Below are 14,429 nucleotides of genomic sequence, written 5' to 3'. Positions count from 1 at the left end.
ATCATATTCTGGCCAACAGGGGTGTGTCTTCCCAGGTCACATGGTGGAGAAACCAGTCTATCCACTTTCTTTAAACTCAGCCTGTCCTCAGAGGGGCTGCCCCTCCCCGTTTCTGCCAAGAGGAAGCCACTTTTACGACGCCCCCAATATAACTTCTGCCTGAGTCAAGGAAGGGCTTTGTTCAAAAGGAAGCCATTTACGATCCTCCCAATAAACCATCTGCCTGGGCCCAGGACAGGCCTTTGTTCAACTCCCTGTAGCTGCTCCACCCATAATCTAATCAGAGAGGTGACAACTCCTTTTGGCAAGGTGAAGAGTGGCTGAGCAGGTTTTAACTCCTGTGGGGGTAGATGTCAGGCAGAATTCAGTTTCATTAAGCCAGGTTTCAGCTAAATGTCACTTTTTGTCCCCCAGTTTAAGTCTATTATGATTTTTACATACACATTAAATAATTACTTCCTTCAAGTCATTTCAGAGTATAGTTTTACATTGTATCCACCTCTTAGCAAGTCTTTCCTTGGTCTGGTTTTGTTTCATTTGTTCAGTTTTACACAAAAGTCTGGTGGTTTTAAAACGCCGGCTTTCTGGTGGTGAGTACTGGTAATGCAACCATTTTTGGGATTTAAGAAAATGAATTCCCCACAGTTCTAGGTTGCTTTTGGCAATCAGCATTGCCATTCCCAATGGTTTCAGGCTACTATGTGGGTAGCCCAATGGTGGTTTTAGGCAGTGCCCTCCTGTGCTCACAACCTAGCAAAAATGGGTGGCAGCCTATTCTTCATGCATTTCCCTGTGCATTTTCTGGGAAGTTCTGGCCATCATGATGTTTTCCATGCCAGTACTGCACAGTTTTCCTATTCTGGCGTACATGTGGGCTTTTTGGCCATCTTGGATTTTCTAAGCCCACAGCACCAAATGTTGCAGCATGATAGCCCAAACGTGGGTCAGAACACCCAACAAAGCCCCCCACGCGACTGCACTTTGAATTTGAGTCGATGGGGAGTCGGGTGCACAGAAGGTTATGACCCACGCACTGGTATGTCCGCATAATCTTCTTCCAATTCTGCAAATGGCACAGTTCAGCATCTTTTCCTCCATCCGGTACTGATCGATCGATTCTCCTCGCTGGTCCTGATGGGAGGATTGGGCGGTACCCCGGGCCCCTCGGGTCTCTGCTCCCGGTCTCCGGATCGTCCTCCTTGGCCAGTCTCCAGGTTTTCTTTCTCCTAGGACGACAAAGGAAGAGCGGCAATACCTATTCATGGACATTTCTCCCCCACCATTTATATAGTGGGGTGGCATATATATTTTAGAACTCAACAGATATGAACATGCACATTTTTTTGAATTAAGAGACAGGAACACATAAACTTGAGAAACACAGAATTTGTTATGCTATATGTAGGATATTTTAGGGTTGGAATTGAATTACTCTGGAGGGGTACCCTCTGGGATTACAGAGGACTCCTCCAGTTGCTGCAAAGTGTGCCTGGGGTGGCAACACTTCAACTGGTTTATGTGGACCCACTTGTCTTCCCCCTCTGCCAAACCGCCTTTGGGGATGCGCATCTTGTAGGCCACAGGGGAGATCTTGTCTATAATCTCAAAGGGTCCCTTCCATGTAGGCAAGAATTTTCGCTGTTTTGCCTGGTTTCTTTGGAAGTTGTATAAATAGACCTGATCCCCCACCTGATATTCCTTCTTGGAAGTTTTCAGGTCATAGTGGGTCTTCATACTCTCGGCTGATCTTTCTAGATTCCGCTGAGCATAGGCAAAAGCATGTTGAAGGTGTTTCCTTAAATTCTCCACATACTCATGAGTTGTGGAGGCATTTATCAACGTTTGCTCTTGGGTTCTGTAGAGCAAATGCTGGGGAAGCACCATCTTGCGTCCAGTCATCAACTCAAATGGTGACATTTTGGTTGCAGATGAAGGGGTAGATCGGATGGCCATTAGGACCAGAGGTAATCGGATATCCCAACTTGGCCCAGAATCTGCCACAAACTTTTTTAAGATGCTCACAATGGTTCGGTTATATCTCTCCACTGCTCCAGAAGAAGCTGGCCTGTAAGCAATATGTAGCTTTCTTTTGACCCCCAGTATCTCCCACATCTTTGTCATTACTTCACTGGTGAAGTGGCTTCCTCTGTCTGACTCAATCCTTTGAGGTAGACCAAAACGGGAAAAGATGTGGTTAATCATCAGGGCAGCTGCTGTTTCTGCCTTGCAATTTGGGGTTGGGAGACATTCCACCCACTTGGTAAACAAGCATGTAACAGTCAACATGTACTTCTTTCCTCTAGACGAGTGAATCACAGGGCCTACAAAGTCGATTTGCAAATCTGACCATGGCAGTGTCATCCCCCTCTTTTGGAGGGGTGCAAGGTGCGTGAGGGATGATGGCTGAAATTGTGCACACACAGGACACCCCTCCAAGTATTGGTCAAGGTCCTGCCCCATGTGTGACCAGTATGCAACCTCTCTTAAGATTTCCAGTGTTGTGTGACTGGCGGTGGCCGCATCATGGGCGTGACTTAACATCAGGCTTCGGAATGAGTAAGGAACCACCCACTGATCGTGGCCAGCTTTGGATTTACTTACCAACAAACCGTCTTGGATCCGGAACATTTTTGGACATTTCATCAACACTCTTAGGTCCTCTTTCCCAATGTAATCGGTATCCGTCAAGGGAAAGTTCTCAGGGTCCTCAAGGTGTTGGTAAAACTTACCAATAATTGGATCCCCCTTCTGAGCTGTAATCAAATCAGCATCAGGGGTCTCCTTGCTCCATTGGGCAGTTGAAAGATCATTGGGAGCATTTGTCTGGGACCTAGTGATAGCAGTGACCTGGATTTCCCCCAACAGGGACTCTATTTCGATTAGATCCCCTTGGATGGCCCCGGTTTTGGCCAGCTGATCAGCTAAGTCATTTCCAGTTTTGTCTGGTCCCTCTACTTTGGAATGACCCTTGATCTTTTTCCAGTAGATGGTCATCCCATTCGATGTGACCAGATCATCAATGTTTTGGATTAACTTCCCATGTTTCAAGGGTTTGTTATTGGCACATAACATGCCTCTGGTTTTCCAATTAACCAGGTGCTCCACGAACCCGTTCCGTACATAATCCGAATCTGTGATTATGACCAGTTCGTGGAGTTGATGCTGGACAGCAGTGATGATGGCCTGATGCACAGGCATCAATTCTGCCACCTGACTAGTTCGGGGACCAATTTTGTATCCAGCGGAGGGTTCTGGGAACTCCTTCACCCATGCATTCCCTAAGCCAGCCACCAGCTCTTTCTCCCCGTCGTTGTCAACATGGTAAGAGCATCCATCCACATAGACAGTGGGCATTCCCTCACACGTGTCTTCTTCAAAGACTTTGTGTGGGGAATTAAGGTATGCCTCCGTGTTGTCCTTGATTTTTAGACTTTCGTCCTCGAGACAGTTTTCTCTGGCACAATCATGCAAGTCAGCCAGACCTTGCGTGAGGGGACTCTTCTTGTTTTGGCCATATCTGACCTCCACAGGAAAGCCTTGCATTGAAAGAATCCAGGAAGTAATTCGGGAATTACTCACATTTCCGGCCCGGATTCTGTCACTTTGGAGATATTGCAGAGGCTGGTGGAGTCTCCACTATGATGTGTTCCCCAGGGATAAACGGGCGGTAATTCTTCAATGCCCACACCGTTGCCAGGAGTGCCTTCTCACAATCGTTGAATTTTCCTCCACAGAGGATAAAGTTTTGCTCGCATAGGAGATTACTTTATTGACCTTGTCATGCTTTTGGTATAATACTGCCGTCAAGCATGTATTAGAGAACCCCGTCTCCAGGAAGAAGAACTCCTTGTTTCTGACAGGGTAAGCTAGGCAAGGCGCTTGTGAGAGGCTTCTTTTGAGTTGTCTTACCGCCTCGGATTGTTCTGGACCCCATTCCCACTTGACCCCCCTCCCTTCAAGAGATGAATCAGGGGTCTAGTGATCTCTGCGTAGCCTTCAATGAACTTTCTGCTGTAATTAGTCAGTCCAAGGAGGCTCCTTAGTTCCTGCAGAGTTGTGGGGTCTTTCAGTTTCTGGAGTGCTTCCACTTTCTTTTCTTGGGGACAGAGACCCTGAGGAGTAATCTAATGCCCCAAGAAATTAACACGGGTTCTACACCACTGTGCTTTCTGAAAGATAAGTTTTGCTCCGGCGGCCCTCAACTGTGTCAGAACATAACGGATCTCCGCTATGTGTTCCTCCGCAGATGAACTTTTGATGAGGACATCATCTACATAAGCCAGGTTACCCCTCGCACCCAGGTCGGGCATGGCCTTATGTAGGAAAATGTTGAATTCATTGCCGGAGTTGAGGTATCCGAAGGGAGTCCGGGTCCATGTGTACTGCTGGCCCCCAAATGTAAAAGCCAGTTTGTATTGGTCCTCCCTACTGACAGGCACAGTCCAGTATCCATTGGTCAGGTCTATTGCAGTGAATACCTGTGACCCCTGGATCTGGGCCAGCCCTTGGTCAATGTAGGGCAGAGGCCATCGGGAAGTATGGACCCGTTTGTTGAGTTCCCTGAGGTCGGCACAGAGTCTCCACTGGCCGTTTGGCTTCAATATTCCCAGCACCGGGTTATTGAAGGTTCTGTGAACTGGACGGATTATTCCCCGGGACTCCAGGTTCTTAATTATTTCAGTAAGGGACTCCATGGATGCGAGAGGCAAACGATATTGCTTCACAAACACTGGAGTCATTACAGGGTCCGTGGGAATTGTTGTGGTGTGGATGTCGGTGCGACCACAGTCATATGAGTCTACCGCAAAGAGATCTTGGAAATCATCCAAGAAAACTTGTTTCAACTTTTGCTTCTGTTCCAGAGTCACACAGGCATCAGCTAGGTTGACTCTTTCTTCCACCATCTGCCTGAAGCCTGGAAAGACTTCTGGTTTGGCTATCTCAGTGGCCTCCTCCAGCTGGGTGGAGAAGTCCCTGGTCAGAGTGCTGATTTGAACTGGAGGCTTCAGGTGGGAAAGGCAGCCCTCATGGACCTGGAAAATCACCTCATCCCTCCGGAAGTCACAAGTCACATCTTCCTTACCATAAGGGCAAGAAGTGTACACCAGGAAGATCCCCCCATGCCGGGTGAAAATCCTGTCTGGTGTTGCATTGTCCTCACTGTCACTGTCAAAACAGTCCTTGGGGATTGGTCCTGACAGTTCATTTCCTAAATCAATGGAGAAATGTCGGTCATCAATCGCCATTCCAATAATGGTGCCTGCGGCTAGATGTCATGGGCGCTACTCCCGAGGGGCCAGGACTTGCCCAGCGCCCTTGGAAGCAGACCCGTCTTCCACTACTCCGGACCCAGAAGACCCCTACAGGGGCCCTTTGGACCGTGTCCTGGCGCCTTTGGCACCAGGCTCATGAAGGGTTTCAGTCCCGGCGCCATAGGCGCCGGGCTCATATTGATAAACAGTGTAATAATGCTTGGGTGGACTTACCTGAGGCAGACCATGCTGCATATTTACCCAGAACAATCCAGTCTGGTTGAAGTACCCAGCCATCAGGGCTGGGAGGAGCTATTCCCTCCATTCAGGAACTCTTTTCTTACCTGGGTGGAACCGGTGGAAGAACACACACTGGAAGCACTTCTCTGCTATTTAAACCACGCCCGATGGAAAACACGTGCTTCGCGTTATTCTGCAGCAGCAGCAGGACGCTCACCGAGTCGGCTCCTGCATTCCAGGTCCAGAGTCATCTTCAGCTTCCGCGCAGCAACCTGGGGATGAAGAAAGACACAGAACAATACTTACCAGATCCCAGAATCCAGTCACCGGCAAAACCTGCAAAGAATAAACATAAGGTTAGAAAAGTGCAACTCGCTCGCAGCCGCGCCCGCTTACCTGATCCATCCGTGATTGCAACGGAGCTAACCGCGGCCTTCTCTTCGGCAGCTTCTCTGTACCTGAAAGGCAAAGGACATAATTAAAAAGGGGTTCGGGTGAAGGCAGTCGCATTCATCTTAACTTACCAGTTTTTGCACGCGCAGAAGCGGCCGCATCAACCGCAGCATCCCGGCACCTGAAAACTAGTAAAAGGACATTATTAGAGGTGCCATTAAAAGCGGCCAACGAACATTATACTTACGTGCATCGGCACCAGCAGCGGCAACGGAAAACTACGCCCACAGCATCCCGAGGCCTGAAACAAAGGAAAAGGGACATTATTGAGGTGCCCATCTTTTAAAGCCTAAAGACTACAGTATACTTACAGGCATCCGTTCGTGCAGTAACAGCGGCATCGCTCTTCGGCATCCCAGCACCAGTGCCACAACTAAGGCCGCAAAAGACTTGAGCCTCAACACTGAACTCATCCAGTGACGTAACTGGAATCCACGCACCCCTGCACCAGACACAGGATGGAGAGCTCAGCATTTATACGCCTAAGGTGAGAGCTCGCCAAGACAAGTAGAAAGCTAGGCTGTGGGAGAAACTGGCGATTGGTGGGAGAAGGAATCCCATCAAACGGTGATTAACCCTTTTTCTTCCACCTGCAGAAAACTTACCCTGCAAGTCAGACATTCGATAAGAGGAAGCCCAGTCCTGAGAGTCGTCCGAGCTCTACGCTTCTCAATTGAAGAAACGATAGCAGCCCAGCCGGGATCAGCGCCTCTGTGGGAATCAGGTGAGCGTTACACTAGAGTAATACTCTTTAAGTCGCTGTTATCCACCTCTATTGGAATGGTGTCAAGTTCTATGTTGACTAATGGTGTTGGGTTTACCCCCAACCCTTGCTGTTGGAGAGAATCGTTTAGATGTATGTAAGCATCAGGGTTTTGCAATGTGTGTCCTCTTTTAACTTTCACTTCCATGGAGAATTGTCGGGTCCTTTCTGGGATGGTGACTTCCTCTTTGATCTGAATTTCAACTGCATAAGTTAGCAATTGAGCTGACCTAAATGCTTTTTTTGGATCATCAAAGCCCATGGGATTATCCGCTAATCGGGACCAAGCTTCGAAGTTTATTAGGTCCAAACTAATCGCAAAGCGATTGAGAATGTCACTGCCTAAGTAAAAGGCGGCAGTGAAGTCTCGCACAACCCAACAATTATGGACTATGCTCTTGTTGCCAATGGAGATTTTGAGCATACACCTGCTTGGCAGGAGATGTTTGGAATTAGGTGCTTCCAGGTCCATTTCCCATTTGTCTATCAGTTTGAATGTGGGAATGGCTGGATCTTTTGGGAGTTGGCGGAACATGGCTTCGCTGATGAAGCTCTTACCGTGGTTCACGCACACTCGAGCGAGAACAGAGTCCTTCCCATCATTTAACTGAACAGGGATGAACAACTGCTCTCCAATTTGCTGAATATCAGCCAGGCTCTGAGCTGATTTCACATCTTTCTGGACTATAGGAGTGGGAGTTTCTGATTGTAGATTAGTAAAGAATTTCAGGGTGTTTCCTTCCAGTGTGGAATACCACCTTGAACTGGAAGGAAGGTTGATTTTCAGAAATAGAGAGGACCCCCCATCACCAGTCTGTTGTTCTACTGGTATTACTGTCACGTCTGGAGTTTGGTTGTTCTGGAAGTGAAATTTTACTTGGTCAGATTTTTGTTCAACCATGTGGCAGGTGCCATTTAAACTAACATGGTTGACACTCTGTTTTAATTTTATTGGTCGGCTAGTCTGGGTCCAGAGGTCCTTGTTTACACAATCTATTAGGGGTGACAACCTTCTCAGGAGGTCATTCCCTAGTAAACAGGGGGTGCCCTCTGGAGTCACTACTATGACCGGGTGTTTCACCTTGTGTCGCCCAATTTTAATGTCCAAGTCTGCAGTCCCCTCAACAGGAATTTCCTTCCCGTCAAAGTTCTGCAGTTGTCCAGGAAGAGAGGTGAGAGGAATTCAGTAATTCTCCCCCCTTCCTGCATTTAGTTCCTCAAAGGCCCTTTTGGACAGAAGGGTAGCTTGGGATCCAGTGTCCACCAGTGCCAAGATTGTACCCTGCCCCTGTACTCGTACCGGGGCATAGTATCTTCCCCCCTTCTCCTCAAGGGGGCACAGATAATGCACATTTTTGGACAACTGGTGGGCTAACTTTCTGGTTTTGGACATTGCTAGCGAAGAGATTTGGGCAGAATTCTGTGGAGAGCCTTGGGAATCTGAAAGACAAAGTTGGCAACTGGAGATCAGAGCCATTGTGGGTTCCCCTGGTTCCGGTTCTGGGCCACCCCCCCCCTTTTTGGAGGCAGTCACCAGGATGGGTTTGAACCAGGGGATTTTGGTATTGTCGGTTCTGGGATGAGATGATGGGCAGCGGTAGCTCAGTCTCCATATCTCCCCAGTCTGTATTGGCATTCCTTGGGACCCATTTTTCCTTGGGAGGAGTTCCCCCATCTCTAAAGGAGAAGATCCTTTCCCCAGGATCCTCTGAGGATCCCTCTCCCTCAAATTGGAAGACCTGTACCTCCTCCACAAAGTGGGTCTGTTTGGGTCCTTTGTTTCTCCTACCCCCCCTCTGCTCCTTACGAGGCAGGCTTTCAGGGGCAGGAGATTTTGTTTTTGGTTCCTAGTTTTCCAGGGGCTGTTTACAAGTTGGGAAGGAAGCTTCCTCCAAGGCTTTACATCCCCCTTCCCCTTGTGCCTCCTCCCTGGGAACCGGTGGGTTATCGGGGTGCTGTCCCCGTCATTGTTCTGGAGCACCAGGTCCTGAGTTTGGGGCATTCTGCAGTGGCATGCTCAGCTGAGGGTTCTGTTGAGCCCTCAGTATGTGACCCAGATCTCGTGCCATATTTTGGACCTGGCGCTCAAGTTGTGAAACCCGCTCAGGCTGATACGGGGCTCTATTTTCTCCCCTGAGCGGATCCCGGGAAGGGTAGCTATCCCTTCTCTGGTAGTACCCCTGGTTGAGAAGATTTTGGTACCCTTCCACCCTTGGCCTCCCCTCTCCCGGATTAGGTTGTCTGGGCTCAGGGAATTGGGGAAAGAAGGATGGATGATTTTGGGGCGGGAAATTGGGTGGATACCTGGGGAAAAAGTTCTGCCCAGGATTTGGAGAATTTCTGCCCTCCTGTGGGAAGTTGGGAGGGAAGTCCCCTGGGTTAGGTGCTTGGCTGGATCCCCCCCTTGGGTGGAGGCGTCCACATATAACCCAGGATTGGTCTGTTTCCCTTATAGCGGGGACTTACATAGTCAGGGGAGCGGGGGACCCCATTTGTGGGACTACCTCCTCGACTCCCTGTCTGGGACTGGCCCGAGGGCCTTCTGGGCTGTGAATTATTTGGTGCAGGCAGGTTTTTAGGCCCCCCCATCTCCAAATCTAAAACGGGGGCAACCTTTACCTCTGCCACCTTGGCAGCAGCAGGGGGGCTGTAGGTTTTGGGGTTTTTCGGCGCGTTATTTTTATTTTCGATAGGCTTCTGCACCTCATAGATACGGGTAGCCTGTTCAATGACCCAGTCTAAAGATCTTTTCTCATGAAAATCTCTCACGAGCTGGGTCATTATATATTTAGGGAGAGCATGGAAAAATGTATTGACAAACTCTTTGATGTCTGTGCGCACCCTTCTGTTGGTCTGCGCAAAAGCACGCTTTAATTCTTGCACAAACTCTTGTGAGGCCTGATCCTGCCCACATTCCAAATTGTAGGCTGCCTTGCGAGCCTCTTGAGGATTTCTGTGAACAGAAAAATGTTTCAAGATGGCCGCCTTATAGGAGGACCATCTTAAATGATTTTGGTCCTCCAGCCCTGCAAAGAAACTGGAGTATTCTGGGGAGAATGTCCATTTGACGTACTGGATGCAGCTACTGCTGTCCTTCAAATGGAAAGTCTCCATCATTTGCTCATAGAGCTCCAAGTGTTCCCAAACGGAATACTTGGCGTTCTTATTATAAGGCGTGATGACACTCCTTATTGCCTTTATTTGCTTCAATGGGTCCTTAAGCAAGGCCCTTTTTGCCTTATTGGCCTTTTTGGTTCGGGTAACCCTGGTCCATTCATCCTCTGACTCAGAGGCACTGCTCCCAGAGGTTCCTGTCTGCTCTTCCAGGTTTTCCCGGATTCTGCAAGCCTGGGAATGGCTGGCAGAATGTGGGGACCTGGTCTCCTGTGTCCTGCGCCGTTCAGAGGAGTCTTTAGATTCCTCCTTGCTGCCAGGATTTGATGGGTACCCCCCCACTGACCTAACTGGGCAGAAGTTTTCAGGATGCCCTCAATGGGCCTACTCTCCTGGGGTTCCCCACTAAATTGCACCGTGCTTGGGTGCCCATACCCGGATGCCCACCCCTCCATTCCTGGGAGGTACTGGCCTATGAGCCCCATACTTCTGGTTGGATAGTAATCTGCTAACCCCGTGGCCCTGGGCTCATGTGCACAAGGGGACATGGGGGTGGCAGAGTCCAGGGACTGAGAGATATGAAGGCCTCTGGTACTAGGGCTCCTGAGGTTATGCTCAGGAGTCTCCCTCTCCCAGCGAACCTGGTCTCTATCCGCCCCTGCTCCCTGTTGCAATGCAAGAGCCTGCGCTTTCAGTTCCTCAGTTAAGGCCTTACTCGACTCTATCAGTCTCTCCTGCATCGCTACCTGTTGCTGGAGCCTATCATTGTGCTGACAGAGAGCCTCATTTTCTCTCTGTGCCTCCTGATTGGTCCTGGAGTACTGGGCCAGTCTCTGCTGCAGGAGGGTTACTTCCTGAGCTGTGTCCCTATTGGCCTGCTCCTTTCTTGCCAGAGCATCCTCCACCCTTCTGGTGTTCTCTAACAAGTTCTGGTGTTCTTTTTGGAGGTCAACCAGTCCCTGGAGGGCCAGGTGATTTTCTTCCATTTTCCTTTTTAAGTGGCAGACTTCCTGGCCTAAGGTGTCCCTTTCCTGACGAAGAGCCTACATCTGTGCCGCTAGGTCGTCCCTTTGCCTTTGGAAGGCACCAGCTTTCTGGTGCTCCTGATCAAACTCTGCCTGGGTATCCAGGCCTTTCAGAATCAATTTATTGCTTTCCTCTTTCTCTCTGTCTAATCGAATTTGCAGGGTGGCTACCTGTTCTGTGCATGCCCTGTTGAAGTCCAGTTGTTGCTCCAGCTTTTTCTGGCTCTGCAGAAGGGAGTCCAACCCTTCTTGGTACTCCTTCTGCTAGGCCAGAAATCTGGTATCCTGATCAGCCTTCTCCTGTTGCAGTCTATCCATGTCCTCTTTTATTTTAATGATACCGCCTACTATCATTTTCTGACTCCTGGCTCCCCTGCAGCCTCTGCTCAGAAGAGACCAGGTCAGATTGGACCTTCTCTAACGCCATCTGTCGCTTATTCGCCAGATCTTGGCTTTCAGTACATTTATCCTGCATGTCTCCCATATATAGGTACAGGTATGCCGCTATCCTGGCAATCTTATTGTGTTCATCTTTGGCTTTAGGAGCCATATATAGTTCACTCAGGGCCACATGTAATGGACCCTGATCTCTCCATCTGTCTGACCCTGTTTCAGTGACCTGTTGCGCGATGGCCTGCAACCAGACTGTTTGGTCCTGGTGAGTCCATTCACCTCTCACAAATAGCTTATGTAAGAGGTGCTCCCTCGCTATTTTCATGTCTACCAAGGTCGTCATTCTAGAGATTGATCTCTGTCCTGACTTACAGAAATTAGTATTTTATTTTTGCAAAACAGACCTTTTCCTTAGAGTGTCCCTTTGAAGAGTGCTTTACAGCGTAAAACAGCGTGGTGATCCGACCGGACGTATGTATCCCGTCAGTTAGCACACTGTATTAAGCTGCACAAGTGATAGATCTAACCCAGATGTCCGGCTCAAGCCCCCACATTGTAAGAGGATTCAATTCAACACTACAGCTAAGTCAATGCCTAGTCTGGGATACTGAATGGAAACCCTTATTGATATATCTTTATGTCCAGTTCATGATTTCTGGATGACTACCCCTATATAACACCCCTCTCTTGGAATACCCCTGACCCCACTGAGCCAAGAAGTAGTTCTGTTTTGCAAGTTTAAAAGGTTTATTTGAGAATTTAAACAATATATATATATATATATATATATATATATATATATATATATATATATATATATATATATATATATATATATATCACACTTTTATAATGAATTAATAATTGAATATCACACTTAATCTGAGCAGTAATCAATAATGGACAGTCTGGCACTAGCAAACTTCTTTATAATCAATGATGAGTGGGTACAGGATGGATAAGATAGCAACAATACTTTTATGGTTTCAAATAGATGCAATGTGGAATGAAAATGCAGTACAGAAAATAACTTGATAGGATTTCAGCAAAAGACAATGAAATCACTTTCTTGGACAATTCACCCCCTCCCCCTTTATGCAATGTAAGGAGATGAAGATGAGAGCACACAGTTCTTAGGAATGCAATCAAATAGAATTCAGTTCAATTCCCCCCCAGCAGCTTATACAACAGATAAGAGTTTTGAAACACAGGCAAAATGCTTTGAATATGGTGACAATGCAGTGAGAAATATGCTGAAAATGCTTTTAATTCCCTTTAGGAGGTTCAGGGTGAGTGAGAGATACTAGGGATGAGTGCAGGCTCACTTTAGCAATGATTCAGGGATGGTGATTAAGAGGCAAACACGTAATCACGATTACGGCAAAAGTATAAGGAGTAGCAAGTCAGTTCTAGGTTCGTTGGAAAGCAAAGATTCTAAGCTTTCAGAGGAAAGTTAAACCAAGTTTAAAGGTCGTTTTTCGAATTTAAAGTAACTCAAATTGACAGGTGACAGCTTTTAAAAATGACAGGTGACAGCTATGCGGCTGCAGAATTGACAAGTGACAGTTAGGAGGCAGTTCTACTTAGATTAAATAGATTGAATTATATCACTGGAAACTAAGAGATTTGGTTTCACACCGTCCTAGCTGTACTCACAATGTATTTGGAAGGTCTAGGTCTCACGGATTGGGTCAAGATGGCTTCGGTTCTGGTTTCGCCCCAGACGGTCTCTGCGCACAGCGTCTGGTCTCTGCTCTGCTTGTCTGGTCTGACACTGCTCCTGGCCCGGCTGCTGGATCTCTGGGTACAGCGTCTGTGCACAGCTCCTGGATCTTTCTGCACAGCTTTCTCTGGACACAGCTCTGATCTGCATGGCTCCTGGATGCTGCTACCGCTGTTAGGTTTGCTGGATGGTGAGGCCTGCTGAGAAGAGTTCTCAGTTTGTGGGTTTAGGCCCTTGCTTTGAGTTCTGAATCAAGTTCTTTGGAGTTTTAAAGTCTAAGTGTTGGATCTGGTATCTTCTGGATGTTGTGTGGTCCGGCAGAGCGCGTTGCAGCAACTGGATTTGAATCTCTCTACCTGTCCCAGCAGTCTCTTTTTATGTGTTTTGAAAATGGGTGTGTGCCTGGGCCTAGCTAAGCCTGCCCCTCTCTACTTGTCATTGGCCCAATTCTCCCCTCTCCCATGATTGGGAGAAGGAAATGTGAGTCAGAGTGATGCTGTAGGTTTAATGGGTCAGAGGACCCTCCTCTGGTCAGTTTGCCCGCAAATCTATATTTGATTCAAATACATATTGCAGAGATACACAGTTGTTTAAAATTACATGCACCCATCACATATCACATGAGGTATACTCAGTTCAAACTCTGCTCTTCCTGGGGGCTTGCATTCAGAAATGGCAACATTTTGCACTTTTTAACTGGTTTTGCAATATCGGACATTTACCCAAATTTACACATGTTTGCGCAAGGAGTATGGACATTAATTGATGAAGTGTCAGATTTTTAACATGCAGACATTTGGAGTGAAACCCTATTTTCCGCTAGCAACCCCCCAGATCATACCACCAGGTCCTAAAACCTCTTAAAATGTGGGCAGAAAAATCACAAGAATGATGGTATCATTTAGATAATTTTGACATGTCCGCACCATGAGTTATACATCTTTCTTAAAATCATATTCTGGCCAACAGGGGTGTGTCTTCCCAGGTCACATGGTGGAGAAACCAGTCTATCCACTTTCTTTAAACTCAGCCTGTCCTCAGAGGGGCTGCCCCTCCCCGTTTCTGCCAAGAGGAAGCCACTTTTACGACGCCCCCAATATAACTTCTGCCTGAGTCAAGGAAGGGCTTTGTTCAAAAGGAAGTAATTTACGATCCCCCCAATAAACCATCTGCCTGGGCCCAGGACAGGCCTTTGTTCAACTCCCTGTAGCTGCTCCACCCCTAATCTAATCAGAGAGGTGACAACTCCTTTTGGCAAAGGGAAGAGTGGCTGAGCAGGTTTTAACTCCTGTGGGGGTAGATGTCAGGCAGAATTCAGTTTCATTAAGCCAGGTTTCAGCTAAATGTCACTTTTTGTCCCCCAGTTTAAGTCTATTATGATTTTTACATACACATTAAATAATTACTTCCTTCAAGTCATTTCAGAGTATAGTTTTACATTGTATCCACCTCTTAGCAAGTCTTTC

The sequence above is a fragment of the Ambystoma mexicanum genome, chromosome 10, assembly GCF_040938575.1.
Source record: "Ambystoma mexicanum isolate Mex_15411 chromosome 10, UKY_AmexF1_1, whole genome shotgun sequence".
In the NCBI taxonomy this organism is placed as follows: domain Eukaryota; kingdom Metazoa; phylum Chordata; class Amphibia; order Caudata; family Ambystomatidae; genus Ambystoma; species Ambystoma mexicanum.
This window is presented reverse-complemented; position numbering follows the sequence as displayed.